At 35.3% G+C, this 15,131-nt stretch overlaps 1 protein-coding gene across 10 annotated transcripts in view; it reads left to right on the forward strand.

Annotated features, from left to right (window-relative positions):
* LDLRAD4 (low density lipoprotein receptor class A domain containing 4) overlaps positions 1-15,131 on the forward strand; it is a 582,973-nt gene that overhangs the window by 513,055 nt on the left and 54,787 nt on the right. The window lies entirely within an intron of this gene.

Genomic DNA, 15,131 nt, shown 5'->3' on the forward strand with positions numbered 1-15,131 from the left:
AACAGGTGAAGGAAATGGCAAATTACTCCACTATCTTTGCCAACAAAACCCTAAATGAGACCACAGAGATTCAACCATGACTGAAAAAGAACTGAACAAAAAGAGCATTGAACTTTTCTCCAGTTGCCATCGAAGAGTTTTGAGAAGAAAAAGGGACTAGATTTATTATGTATAAGTAAAATTAGTCTGAAGCAGATAACATTGGGAGATAAATGAAATTTGCAGATCATAAAGTAACTTGTCAGATGTTTTGTGTTCTAAAGTAGTAAAAAAAAAAAGAAAAAGCTAAAACTATAGGAATATGGTAACAAATTCTGCACTATATTAGATGCTTTATAATTAATTATGTGTAAAGAATGGAACAGAGAAGTTGGGGAGGAGCAGACTGGGGAAAAACAGATAATCCACATGGGTAGTAATAATGAAGCAAGCAAGAGTAGCAGCAGTAGAAGTAAAAAAGGAGGGCTGAATCCAAGAGTTAGAAATATTAACTCATATCTATAACTCTTTATGTTTGATAAAGTACATTATATATATTATTTCATTTGATCCTCACAATAAATCAAGGTTTTTCTGAGATCAAGCCTCTTCTTATTACATCTCTTTTCTTATAGAAATTTTACAGGGATGGTGTTGATAACTTTTGAGAGAAGCATAGTACAGTGAAAAGAGGGCCAGAATGGGATCAGGAGTCTGAATTCTAATTCCTACACTTCCATTTCTCCTTAGTTGACTGAGAGCAAATTACTTCTCCTCTCTTGGGCTCAGCTATTTTTGGGTTCCCTAGCTGTATGATCATGCAATACTGCTACCAATAATTGCCAACATTTGTATAGTACTTACAATGTTCTAGGCACTATATTAGATGCCTTACAATTAATTTCTCCCAACCATGGGAATTATTGCAGTTATTGCAATTATTATCCTCATTTTACAGATGAGAAAATAACAGGCAAAAACAAGGTTAAGTGACTTGGCTAGGATCATATAGCTGGTATCAGAGGCTGTATTTAAACTCACTTTTTTCTGTGAAGTAGGAAACTTGGTTATTTGCTGCAAATGTTGGGGCTTTGATTATGAGTGATAGAATATAGAAAGGGGGAATGTTTCATAAAAATCACTGAAGCAGATAATATTAGAAGATAACTGAAATTTGCAGATCACAAAGTAACTTGTTAGATGTTTTGCGTTCCAAAGTAGTGAAAAAAAAAGAAAAAGCTAAAGTTATAGGAATATGATAACAAATTCTGGCCCAAGCCATACTATGTACAATGTATGTGTTTTGGTTTCTAACTATTCTTTTTTACATCTGTGTTGTAAGCCTTGACCATCTCATCCTGTTCCCCAAGATGTACATAAGCTACCTGAGGCAAAGGACAAGTTGATAGAATTATGTTTTTTGCTTCCTACAATCTTAGCTCAGTTCTAGTTAATGGTTAATAGAAAATGGTTAATAAATTCTTGTTGAATTGAGATAGTATAATACAATGGAAAGAGACTGGAGTCAGAAGATCTGATTTTATATTGTAGTTCTTCCACCTGTTATCTGGCTGATGTAGGGAAAATAACTTAATCTCTCTCAACCTCAGTTTGCTCATTTAGAATAGGTTAGACTAGATCACTTTGAAGGTCCCTTATAACTTGAAATTTATGATTTTGTGAATCTCAATGTATTTGATGTCAGGTATTCATGGGGATAGATTTATATGGGAGGGACTGTCAGAAGTCTTGTCATTTTATTTCTTCTACTTCCCTTTTCTCCAGAGATATACATACACATTCAACTGCTCATATTCATTTGATAGATGATGATGAATTCATACTGTCCTCATTACTTCCTCATTATGCTAGTCACTTTGACTGATGGTTCAGTGAGATCATAAGCAAATACAAATGTATCATATTACTGGAAAGATACATTTTTAAGATGAAATTATTTTATATTTAAAGTATTTTTGTCTAAGTATGTGTGTGGTATTATTAAAATACATAATATTATTTTTCAAATGTGAATGAATTCAATTTCATTTTGGAAAGATAAGACCATGGAATCATAGATGGTTTTTAGATTCAGAAAAATATAGAGGTCATGTCATCCAACCCCCTCACTTTGAGGTAAAGAAATTGAAGCCCCCAAAGGTAAAATAACTTGCTGAAGATTATAAATCTAGTAGAGGAACCAGCAATAGCAACCACTGTTCTAACCCTGGCAACAAATAATTTCATTTCTTGAACTGGTGGATCCTAATTTAGAGTAGCCTCTGTGCTTTATTCTTCCTTGTGCACAGTAAGGTTGAGCATGTGATTACTGCTGAAGTCAGTCAATGCTAAAATGCTTGAAGTGAGGGATGCTAAGAAAGCGGATCTGTTTGTTAAAACTTATAAGCCATGAGTCTTATATCTGAGAATACAACAAGCAAGTTCACCAGGTCGCCTATACTATTATTTCCTTGAGCTGGTCATCAGGAAGAGAAAATTTGTTTATGGTAGAATCATAACCCTGCAACCATACTCAGGCATTGGGCTCTAAGAAGATTACTCTTAATAGACTTGTTTGGGAAATTTTCCTATTAGTATCTACATTCTTTTAAAAATTGCAACTCTTTTGTGTACAATTATTTTAATTATTTTGGGGCTTTTTCTCAGTGGACAGTGCTAACATTAGAACTGGCTCTGGTAGAATTCTACACACAGACATTGCCAATTTCATTCTAGTTTTTGTTTAGTTTTGATTCCTGTAGTATGTTTTCATATTGTTCTTCAGGCAAGGGTAGACTTTGGCTCAATTTAATTAAATTGATTTGGATGACTTCTGCTCAAATAATGAATGTCCTGTGTATCCACAAAAGAATATTCAAACTTCCTTTGTCTATGTTTTAGAAATCTAATTTTAGGATCTGGAGTAGCCCCTCTGAAATGTGATACCTCCAAAATAGCTAATGTAAGTTCAAGGTATTCTGTGGGTCTATGTACTTACAGTTCCATACCTCAAGCTTTGGACCAAAGTATTTACTTTTTTCTGTCATATAGAGTTTACAATTAGTTAAAAGCAACAGAATTGTGATAAAATAAGCAATACTACCTTTCCCTCCTATCATGGGGCACCCTTTGCTTCAAATACATACAAATCAAGTGGAAAGTTCAGGGATCACATTAGAGGCACATGCTTATGTTACCAGGACATAATCATGGAAAGGCAAGTCATACTTTTGATATCACTATGCTACTTTTTTCTGTTCCTGATTCTAACTGCACACCAGCTACAGCTCTTTGCTGATCATACTCTTCATGGCTTTATAGGTTCTGTTTGTCAGAGTTCTTTGCTATCTGCTATTTGCTCTGGGTTTCTGGACTTCATCTTTTCAAGGTGTACTGCCAGTCATTCAGCTCCAAGTGTATGAGGTTAGTGGTCTAGCATAATCCTAAAGGGATAGTTCAAGTGGGAAGGTAGATTGCAGCCCACCAACCCAGTAAAAGCTAAGCAAGGAACCTATCTCCACTACAGCCAACACCCATCCTTTCCACACTTTTCCTTTTCTCTTATCTTGAAAAAGCCAACCCCTCCCCATTCTGAGCCAGGAGTTTACCCTTCGGGCTATTTATAACCTAACTGCTAAGTGAGTATCCATAGCTGTATCTATGTAAGTGCCACTGGGGAAATTCTACCCCTCTCAGAACTAGCCTCATGGTTACAGAAGACATCCATTGGGAGCGGGAGGAGTCTCACCATGGCAATGACCAGTGAGTTGAAGTCCATGTCCTATTTTTCATTTGAGGTGGGTCTGTGAATTGCAAGGGAAGAACTAGAAGAAGTTCTTTTTTTAAAAAAATGTTTTATTTGTTTTTCCAAGCATGGTAGTTTTTACCGATTTTTTGGCAAGGTTTTGAATTTTACATTTTACATTTTTCTCCCCCCCCACCCCTGACAGAAAACAATCTGATATAGGCTCTACATTTATAACCATGCTAAACAATAGTTTCATATTAATCATGTTGTGAGAGAAGAATCAAATCCAGACAGAAAAAAAAACAATAGGGAAAGAGAAAAATGACATAATAATAAGATAACTTTCAAAAATTGAAGATAATTAGCTTTGGTCTGCATTTAAACTCCTCAGATCCTTCTCTGGAGATGGTTGATATTTTTCATCATAAGTCTTTTAAAATTGTCTTTGATTATTGTACTGCTGAAATGAACAAGTCCATCACAGTTGATCATCACCTCATGTTGTTATTAGTGTGTTTAATACTCTTCTGGTTCTTCTCAATTTATTCTGCATGAATTCATGCAAGACAGACTGATTTCTTTATCTTTTCTTAAAAACCCACTCCTCTTATGAACTTTCCTATTAGTAATCAAGGGCCCCACAATTCCTCAAGTTTGCAACTTTAGTGTCATCTTAAGCTCTTCATTCTCATATTCAATCTGTTGACAAATCTTATCATTTTTCTCTCCAGCAAGTCTCTCTTCATTTGTCCCCTTCTCTCTACTTACACAGCCATCATTCTAGTTCATCTCCTCATTTTCTCCTTTCTGGGCTATTGATTTAGCAAACTAATTTATCTTTCTTCTTCAGGTCTCTCACCTATCCAATTCATACTCAGCATAGCTAGCAAAATGATTTTCCTGATGCAATTCCTAATTTGTAAACAAATTATTCATCTATTAAACTCCAGTGGCTTCTTATTGACCTTTGTCATTGTTTACTTGTTTCAACCAAGTCCGATTCTTTTTTTTTTTAGGTTTTTGCAAGGCAAACAGGGTTGAGTGGCTTGCCCAAGGCCACACAGCTAGGTAATCATTAAGTGTCCGAGATCGGATTTGAACCCAGGTACTCCTGACTCCAGGGCCAGTGCTTTATCCACTGCCACCTAGCCACCCCCATGTCCCATTCTTAATGTCCTTATTTGGGATTTTCTTTGCAAAGATACTAGAATGGTTTGCCATTTTCTTTTCCACCTCATGTAACAGATGAGGAATTGAGACAAAAAAGGGTTAAGAGAGACTTGCCTAGGATCACACAGCTAGCTAGTTGAGTGTCTGAGTTTATATTTAAACCTAGGTCATCCTGACTCTGTACTTGATATTCTATCTATTGGAACACTTAGCTGCCTTTATTGACCTTAGGCCCAAATATATAATGTTAAAAATTTCATCTTTTTGGGGCGGCTAGGTGGCGTAGTGGATAAAGCACTGGCCCTGGAGTCAGGAGTACCTGGGTCCAAATCCGATCTCCAGCACTTAATGCTTACCTAGCTGTGTGGCCTTGGGCAAGCCACTCAACCCTGTTTGCCTTGCAAAAACCTAAAAAAAAAAATTTCATCTTTTTCATTTTATATTTTTATTTAATCTTTATAGCAAATATAACTTTAGTATACTAGTATATATATATATATATATATATATATATATATATATATATAAACATTTGTAACTAAGTAAATTTACATAATTTTTACTGATATAGTCAAAATATTCACAGGACTACAATGCCCCTGTAGGCCCCACCTTGATAAGGTCTGTCCTACAGCTATTTTGGCTATTTAGTTATATCTAGACCATACTTATCTAACAAAAAAGTCAGTTCATGACTCCCTTAGGCTCTAGTTCACCCAACTTCAGAGTTGAGATTGTAATCTTTTTTTCTAAACAACTGATTTAGATTTTAAAATTCCCCAAGTTTCTCTTTGGATTAGCAAATAAATTAGTCAAAGTAAGAGAAAGAGGAATAGTTATTATTTTCTACTTGACCTTTATACTCATATATTTGTGTATATGTGTATATATACTCCTTAACAGGTAGGTGGCACAAAGGATAGAGCCAGACCTAGAGTTAAGGAAGACTTAGCTTCCTCAGTTCAAATCTGATCTCAAGTAATTACTAGCTGTGTGATCCTGGGCAAGTCACTTAACCATGATTGTAAAATGAGTTGGAGAAGAATATGCTAGGCCACTCGAGTATTTTTGCCAAGCAAACCTCAAATGGGGTCATGAATGGTTAGACACTACTGAAAAAATATGCTGAATAACTGAAAAAAATATACATCCATCTATACATATATAAAATATTATAATACATAGTTTATATGCATATTTATAGCAAACAAATAATATTAATATATAAATAATATGAATATGGTCCATTTAGAATTTTGTATATATATATAATATATAATATATAAAACAGCTCCTTATCTGTCTTCAGTTATCTCTCATCAATAAGAAAGGGCCTATTGTTGCTGAGATGGGTAGACAGATGGATGGATGAATGGATGTTGTTCAGTTGTTCAGTAATCTTCTACTATTTGCGACCCTGTAGACCATAGCACTGCTTTTATTGGGGTTTGTTGACAAAGATAATGGAGCAGTTTGCCATTTTCTTTTTTAATAGCTCAACAGATACACATACACAAACATATCATGTTAATATATATGTATACATATATGTGAGCATATAAATATTATTTAAAAATACACATGCTTCAGTTGCAAAGTCCTAAATTAGCAATGCCTGCTTCATTGTATATGGAACACAACACATATATGTATAATTATCATACAAATACATGCATAACCACACCAATACACATGGTATAGATATTTATGGAAGCACAACATATATAAGCATGCATGCATTATATGTATACATGTGTATGTATAATATAGAAAGATACATCTATATCTATATATATATCTATCTCTCTCTGTATATATATGTATATATATATATATATATAGAGAGAGAGAGAGCAAAATCCTAAATTAACAATTTCTGTTTCAGCATACCTATCAATAGACCCTTTCTTATAGGTAAGAGATAAGTGATTGTTGGTTTAATATTAAATTATCAGGAAGTCATACCATTCATAATTATGTGTGGTGATCTCTCAGGTTTGGAAAAGAGACATATGATTTTAAAAGCCCAATTTACATACTTTAAATCTCATGGATGTATAAGTGGGTCTAAATAATCTATTGGTTTCAGTATTCTCTTGGATGAGTAACCTCTTGAACTTAATGACACACTTGTTTTCAATTTTGAGCATGCAGTTGAATGCACCCAAACCTCCAAGAATATAGAATAGAGATGCTCTGGTGCATTGAAGAAGGCTTACATGATTTTGCTGCTATTATAGCTATTCTTTCCTGCTTTTAAGAAAATACCATGACCTTTTAAAAAATACAATGAGCTTCAAATCAAATGATCAGGAGAGGATGCTACTAGAAGTCTAGGAGCAGATTTCCTGCTGTGAAAACACTGCAAAGATACATACACATACACACACACACACACACACACACACACAAACATATATCCATATCCATATGTGTGTGTGTGTGTGTGTGTATAATCAATCAATCAACAAGAATTATAGTAAGTGCCTGTACTATATGTAAGGTTCTGGAGATTCAAGTACAAAAGATGTAACAGTTCTTACTAGGAGATTCTATTCTAATGGGAAAGGCAGTGTGTGTGTGTGTGTGTGTGTGTGTGTGTGTGTGTGTGTGTGTGTGTGTTGTGTATTGAAATAGTTGAGTTTAGAGGCAGCTAGGTGGCATAGTGGATAGAGCACCGGCCCTGGAGTCAGGAGGACCTGAGTTCAAATCCAGACTTAGACACTTAATAATTACCTAGCTGTGTGATCTTAGGCAAATCACTTAACCCCATTGCCTAGCAAAAGAAAAAAGAAAAAAGAGAAAAAAAAAGACATAGTTGAGTTCATATTTGATCTCTGATACTACCTAGGTGGCCTTGGGCAAGCTACTTAACCACTTTGCCTCAGTTTCCTCATTTGTAAAATGGGGATAAGAATTATACATACCTCCCAGATTTGTATAAATAGATAAATAAATGAAACATGTGCCTAACATAGTAAGTACTCTATAAATGTTATATATTTATAAATTGTATAAAAATATTATATATATTCATAAAGAATAAGTATAAAATGTAATAATAATGGCAGCTCTTGTGATCACTTTGCTTTTATTTCTTTAATGTTTTAATTTTTAATACTGGAGTTATAGATCAAAACTTTTTAGGAGATTTCAGTTTTTGCTTTGTTTCTCACATATAATTGAAATGAATAGTCGACCCCTGGGACTTCTCTTTCTCCCTCTTGTAGGAGATGACAGTAAAGGCTTCTTCCAGAAGATGCCCAGGAAATCCAGTCTAATCATTTTTTACCTGGCTTCCCACTAGGGCAGCATCTTGCCCTCAAGAATCTCAGCACCTTAGAAGATCAACTCTGAAGCTCTAGGCTCCTCTGTGTGGCCTCTGCCTGGTTCCACCCTCCCTCTGGATAGAGAGGATAGAGAGTGGATAGTAGAGGGCTCCTCCCGCATCCTCCATTTAACAATTATCTAATTTAGTCCTTCACTTGTGCCTGAGTCTTCCCAACGTTTTCTTATCCAGTTCATTTTAGACATGAGTTAACTGAGGCAAACAGTTACCTTACTTGCCCAAGATCCATGCAGCTAGTAACTGTCTGAGACCAATTTTGAACTCAGGTCTTTCTGACTTCAGACCCAGTCCTCTATCTACTGAGTCACTGAGTCTAAGGAAAATTGGCCATATGGGGACAAACCCACAACCTTGGCATTATTATTAGGGCTACCATCATCATTTCTCACCTGGCTGCACTCTTGGATTTCATCATGACCCAGCCTACAGGTACCCTTCCTTACCTCCATCCCAACTTTTCAACTTCTTTTCATAGGATTTGTGTGAGTTTTATTTATTTTTATCTTTATTTCTACATTTATTTATAAATTTTATTTTATATTTTTTATGTTTTATTTTACATATATGTGATTGAGAGCAAGAATTATTTGTCTTTCTTTGTATTCCCAGAGCAAAGTATAGTTTGTGGCACATGGTTAGGGTTTAATGTTTATTGACTGAGAAATTGTCCTTATGTCAGGATTCTTTTTTTTTTTTTTAGGTTTTTGCAAGGCAAATGGGGTTAAGTGGCTTGCCCAAGGCCACACAGCTAGGTAATTATTAAGTGTCTGAGACCGGATTTGAACCCAGGTACTCCTGACTCCAGGGCTGGTGCTTTATCCACTATGCCACCTAGCTGCCCCCCAGAATTCTTGAAGGGGAGATAAACACAGGATAGTTAGTTTTTGTTTTTTAGGCTTCCATATGTTAAACTGGTTGTAGTAAATGAAACTACAGCTTGCCATTGTGAAAGTAAAACCAGACTTGGGAATCAGAAATTCTGGATTCAGGTTCTCATGACCACTCAGTATTTCAGTGACAATGAGCAAGTTATTTAACTTGGCTGAACATTTAGTCCCTTCATCTGTAACATGGAGGTAACCTTGCTAAATTCACATTAAGGAACTGTTTCTGGAACCAAGGGTCTTGGACTCAGTCTTATTTAATTCCTTTTTGGGTTAAGTGACTTGCCTAAGGTCACACAGTTAGTTCCTTTCAAGTGTCTGAGGCTGGATTTGGACTCAGTTTCTTCTGATTCAAGGGCCAGTACTATCCACTGGCCTAGTCCCCCCCACCCATTCCCTTTCTATTAGTAAATCATCAAGTATATCTATTTTTTCTTTTCTTTTTCTTCTTAGGTTTTTGCAAGGCAAAAGGGGTTAAGTGGCTTGCTCAAGGCCACACAGCTAGGTAATTATTGTGTCTGAGGTCAGATTTGAACTCAGGTCCTCCTGACTCCAGGGCCGGTGCCACCTAGCTACCCTAGTATATATTTCAATTGGATTAAGTTCAGAAGGTAGCAGGTCACCTATAAGGGGTCACTCTTGTTTTATAAGAAAAGCTCATTTTCTTGCACTCATTGATTCCTATACCAGCCCACTCTAGTGTTACAGAGAATGATATTTAAAGCTTACTCTATGCCTCATGTTTGGGTCTTCCTAAATTGGGAGGGATGGTGAGTAAAAGGTTCTTAATAAACAGTATAATATAAGGTATAAAGTTAGACAAGTACTTATTTCCTAAATATAAAAGAAATGCCAAAAGACACAAAACAGCAGGACAGCTTAAAATAGGATTTGAAAATTTAAATATACCTACTACTGCAATCTTTCAGAAACCTGATAATTCCACATATTGACTATCCTGACTCAGAGGAATAGGGACAAAGTTTATTACATATTACGGCAGCTATAAAGTAACAAGGAAGTTAGTAAATTAAGCAGTTATAAGGTCTAGATCTTTTCATTATTTGCACAAAATAAGAATAAATAAATACATTTTTAAAAAAAGAAAGTCTACTAATAGTTGAGAGACAAGAGTAAGTAAAGGCATTGGAAGAAGCTGATCCCCTGAGGGGATTAGCAGCAAGCAGCTCCTGGCAGCAGCAGGAGAATAAGTATCATGAGTCCAGTGACCAGATATGAATCAAAATGACTGGAGATAGCCCTCGGGGTCAAATGACTTACCCATGGTCACACAGCTAGTGAGTGTCAAATGTCTGAGGCTGGATTTGAACTCTGGTCCTCGTGACCCCAAGGCCAATGCTCTATTCTCTGTATCACTTAGCTGCCCCAATAAGGTAATTAGAGACAGTTGTGAGATGCTTGTAATTAAACTGATTATAGCAGTCAACAGAGAAATAAGCAGTAAAATAGGAAAGTAAATGACAGTTACAGGCTGGTGTAACTAGGAAAAGGTTAAGGGAATTTTTAGGGAAAAGAAGTTGAGGTAATTCCTATTATCTTAGTGGATTTATTTCTCATGATAACCCTTGAGCTGAGTTTGGGGAAGGAGTTGAAATAGTTACATCTCTGTATTTCTTTTGGTAAGGGGTTGGAAAGGGGTTGAGGTAATTCCTATTACTTCTATGAATTTAGATCTCTTTACCCCTTTCCTGGGATAGTTTTCCATGTATATTGCTCCAAATGAAAGCTATTTATCTAAATGGGATGGGGAGTAGGTGAATCTCTGACCATGAGGGGGAGGTTAGTGTTAATGTAAGTGAAGTACAGAAAAAGGGTAATTATTAAGCACAGCACACATTTTTGAGAGAAATAAGTTAACTATACCATTTTTCATTTTTTTCTCTACTGCATATTTCCTCTACTTCACTCTTACCTCCTCATTGTCTCCCTCAAAATCCAGGTTAACAGGGACTAAGATTTGGGCTCCTCTTGTCAGCAGTTGCCTTCTCTAATATAGGTTTCTTTGCTTTTACTCAGCTTCACCCATCTAAGACCTCTGATCCTCTCAGACTCACAAAGTCACGTCAAAATCTAGTCAAGGTCATCTTGAGAACATTATCTGATTATCTACTGAGAAAACACAATAAAAAATGCAGCTATGATATAAGCTTCTTTTGAGTCCATACTCCAAACAGGAGTGTTGGCAGAGCATAAGGAAATAAGAGAGCCCATTCCCCATTACTGAATGGCCAGAATGGCCATGTATAAGAGTTAAAGAAAAAGAGTACCTTTTTAAGATCCCCTGAATCATCTGCAGTTTTAGCTCAGTAATCAGTAAGGAGTTTACTCTATCATTTCAGAACACCCATATCATTCAATGTCAAGTCACACGCATGGGTTGGCCATCCCTTATGAGTTCAGGTACTCATGGGGTTATCTGGAACCAGGAGGACCAACTCTGACCATACTCCATGGGATGGTCCTTATTTACACTGATGATTTATCTTAGCATTAGTGTGAAGAAAGTGATTTTTGAATTTTAAAGTATCATAGAAATATGAGTTGCCATTAATGTTAAAATGAATGAGACAAAGGGCAATAATGATTGATGCAGGCTGAAATTAAGTTTCAGTGTGGTTTTTTTTTTAGGTTTCTCCAAGGCAAATGGGGTTAAGTGGCTTGCCCAAGGCCACACAGCTAGGTAATTATTAAGTGTCTGAGACCGGATTTGAACCCAGGTACTCCTGACTCCAGGGCCGGTGCTTTATCCACTACACCACCTAGCCACCCCAGTTTTAGTGTTTTTTTTTAAAAAATATTATTACATATAGAATCATAAAACATTAAAACTAGAAGGAGACCTTAGACACCATCTAAACAACCCCTCCTTTTGTGAATGTAGAAATAGCCCAGAGTTGTGATGTGATTAAGTTAAGGTAACACAAAGAACAAGTGATGATATCCAGAATCAGAAATAACCCAAGTATCCTTACAATAGTTCTATTTTTTTTCCTTCTGCCTGTCTTACATTAGGACAACCTTAGAATTAGGGTAATTTTTTTTTTAATTGCATAGGATCCTGACTTCTAGAGGATTTTGCCTATCCTATTTGGTTGAATTGCAGGTTGTATGATGTCTATCCTTCTATCTTGTTGTCTTATTACACATCTAGATCTAGAGGGAGCTGTTTAGGTTCAATAAACTCAAAAGCAATTTTCCTTCAGGTTGTTCTTGATGATAATGTTATTGCTGTTCAGTTGTAAGCATCTTTTTGATACCACTAGAAATTTCACTTACTCTTAGAGGCAACAGAAGTACAATGTTTAAATGGTTACGGTTTCTGAACCTAGGACGATAAACCTATGTTCTATTGGTTCATTTCATCTGGAAGATGTCAAGTAGTTCTAAAAATATTAAAAAATAAGAATCTTTGACACTAATACTCTGAACAATTTAAATATCATTTTAGTGTATTTTGACTATCATCATTATTTCTTATTCAAATGTGGGGAGAGAAGAAGAGGAGGGTTGTTAATCTTTGTATTAAAAATGAGATAACAAGCTACAAGAATAATGAAGGAAAAGTATCTGCATAAAACTTAGGGACCACAAAAAGACCCAGCCACATTGATATGCTTTTAATGAAGAATAAAAATTACGCTTTCGTAAATAGGTCAGGAAGTTCAAGGAGAAGATGGCAGCACTTGAAAGTATCTACTTATATTTCAGCAGAACAAATGAGGTACTAGGAAATGTCCAGACATGATTGTGTATATTGTTTTTTGTGGCTCATATGGTTTTTCTCATGTTTCTCTGAATTCCTGATATTCATTGTTTCTTATAGTATAATAACATAACATTATTGAACCAATCTACTTTCATAAAGTTACTTAGATACTTGTAGTGTCAAATCCATCATATATCCATCCTAGTCAAAAGGGTGGTTCTTTGTGAAATTTTATTTTACAAGAAAAAAATTTTAATGCTTAGATAATGAGAAAGGTGAACTCCTTAGTCTCTTACTCCTGCATGGCTTACTTTATTGTTGCTTGGTAATTTCAGCTGTGTCAAACTCTTTAGTGATCTGTCCACAAAGATATCACCTACATGATTTACTAATAGGTAGCATAGTGAATAGAGTATCAGGGATGGAGTCCAGAAGACTTGAATTCAAATCCAGTCTCAAAAACTTACTAGCTCTGGTATCTTGGGCCAGTCACTTATCTTCTATGCCATTGGGGAAGGAAATGACAAACCACTCCAATATCTTTTCAGTGGGGTCACAAATCATTGAAAGCAATTGAACAACAACAATGTATTTAGTAATCTCAGCATTTTTCTATGTCAACATGCTGGCTCCAAGTAGACATATGTTTATCCTTGCTAAAATTTGATCCAGATGCTAGATTTAAAAGTTTAATAGTTTATGTGGTTCATTCAGATTTCTAAATAAATATTTCTCTGTGGTGAACTTTTTCCCCAATAACAAGGACTTAGAAGTAGTTGTTCCTTAATACAAACTAATTTCCAACAAACATATAAATCATATTTTTAATCTGTAAGAGTAGTTTACTATCTTAAAAAATTTTCATGTGACAAAAAAATTTATTAAAAATATTCTTTTATTTTGTTTTCTTTTTTTAAGCTGAATACCAGACTTTAATCTTTATGTGGAAAACTTCATCCTAAAGCAAGTTTTTACAGTGTAGTCATAAACTTCAAAGAACAGGAACTTATAATGGATGTGGCCATTCATTGATTCTTGACAATGGTTGCATTAATAGGTATATGCAACATATAAAATGATTCCTAGACCCTCTAGGATATGTATGGAGATTTAAAATCTCTGGTGAAACCTTGCAAATTAGCTGATTTCCCATGTAGGTAAAAGAAATCCATGAAGTTTAATAAAAATCTTCTTCCCTCTAATATTTTTGGTAATGTTTTCATTGGAATTTTTGTTTGCTGCAAAACTGAATTTCCTGAGTGAAGACATGTGTATTATAAGAAGAGGAAAAGGAGTATTATTAGGATGGGTTACTCAAGTAGAGAGTCCAGAATAGAAATTAGAAAGTTGGTCATGGTTACGTGAATTTCGCATGCTCAGGAAAAATTTAGCAGCCTAAAGTTTTGAACATGAGGAAGAATTCCCTACTGGACCAAAGCATTGATCCTAGACTTACCTGTGGCCACTTGGGTAGTAAACAACAAAATAAAAATTTCTTTACCACAGTAAGTTTTAGAGAATTGCCATATAAAATTTGTGATTTTTTAAAATTAATTTATTTAATTGCCTGAAGTCAGACACCTAATATTAAAGGTAAGATATGAATTCATGACTTTCTGACTCAAGACCAGTATTCTGTATTCCTCTTGAAGGCAATTTTGCATTTGATTTGTATTTGTTGTTGTTCTATAGTGCCTTATTCCTCATGAACCCATTTACAGTTTTCTTGGCAAGATTTTAGAGTATTTTGCCATTTCTTTCTCCCATTCATTTTACAAATGAGGGAACTGAGGCAAACAAGATTAAGTGATTCTCCTAGAGTCACACAGCTAGTGTTTGAGGCTAGATTTTGATTCAGGAAAATGAATCTTCTTGACTCCAGGCCGGGTACTCTATCCACTGTGCCACCTAATTGCCCAACTAGGTGATTTGTTTATGTCTTGTGTATACCTAAATATAGATATACGTATGTTTTCCCATTTGAATGTAAGTTCCTTGAAGACAGAAAACATTTCATTTTTTGTCTCTGTATTCCTAACACAGTGCCTGTTTCATTATTTTAGTGAATTTTGACTACCACCATTATTTCTTATTCAAATGTGAGGAGAGAAGAAGAGGAGGGCCGTTAATCTTTGTATTAACAGTGAGATAACAAGCTTATAGGTGGTTTATTGATGAATTTATACAAAAGACTGCCTCTGATTAGAACTCATAAATCCTGAACAGCCAGCTAGTGATGCCTGCTCCCAACTCTACTGCCAACATTTCTAATCA

This window comes from Macrotis lagotis, chromosome X (genome assembly GCF_037893015.1).
Source record: "Macrotis lagotis isolate mMagLag1 chromosome X, bilby.v1.9.chrom.fasta, whole genome shotgun sequence".
NCBI lineage: Eukaryota > Metazoa > Chordata > Mammalia > Peramelemorphia > Peramelidae > Macrotis > Macrotis lagotis.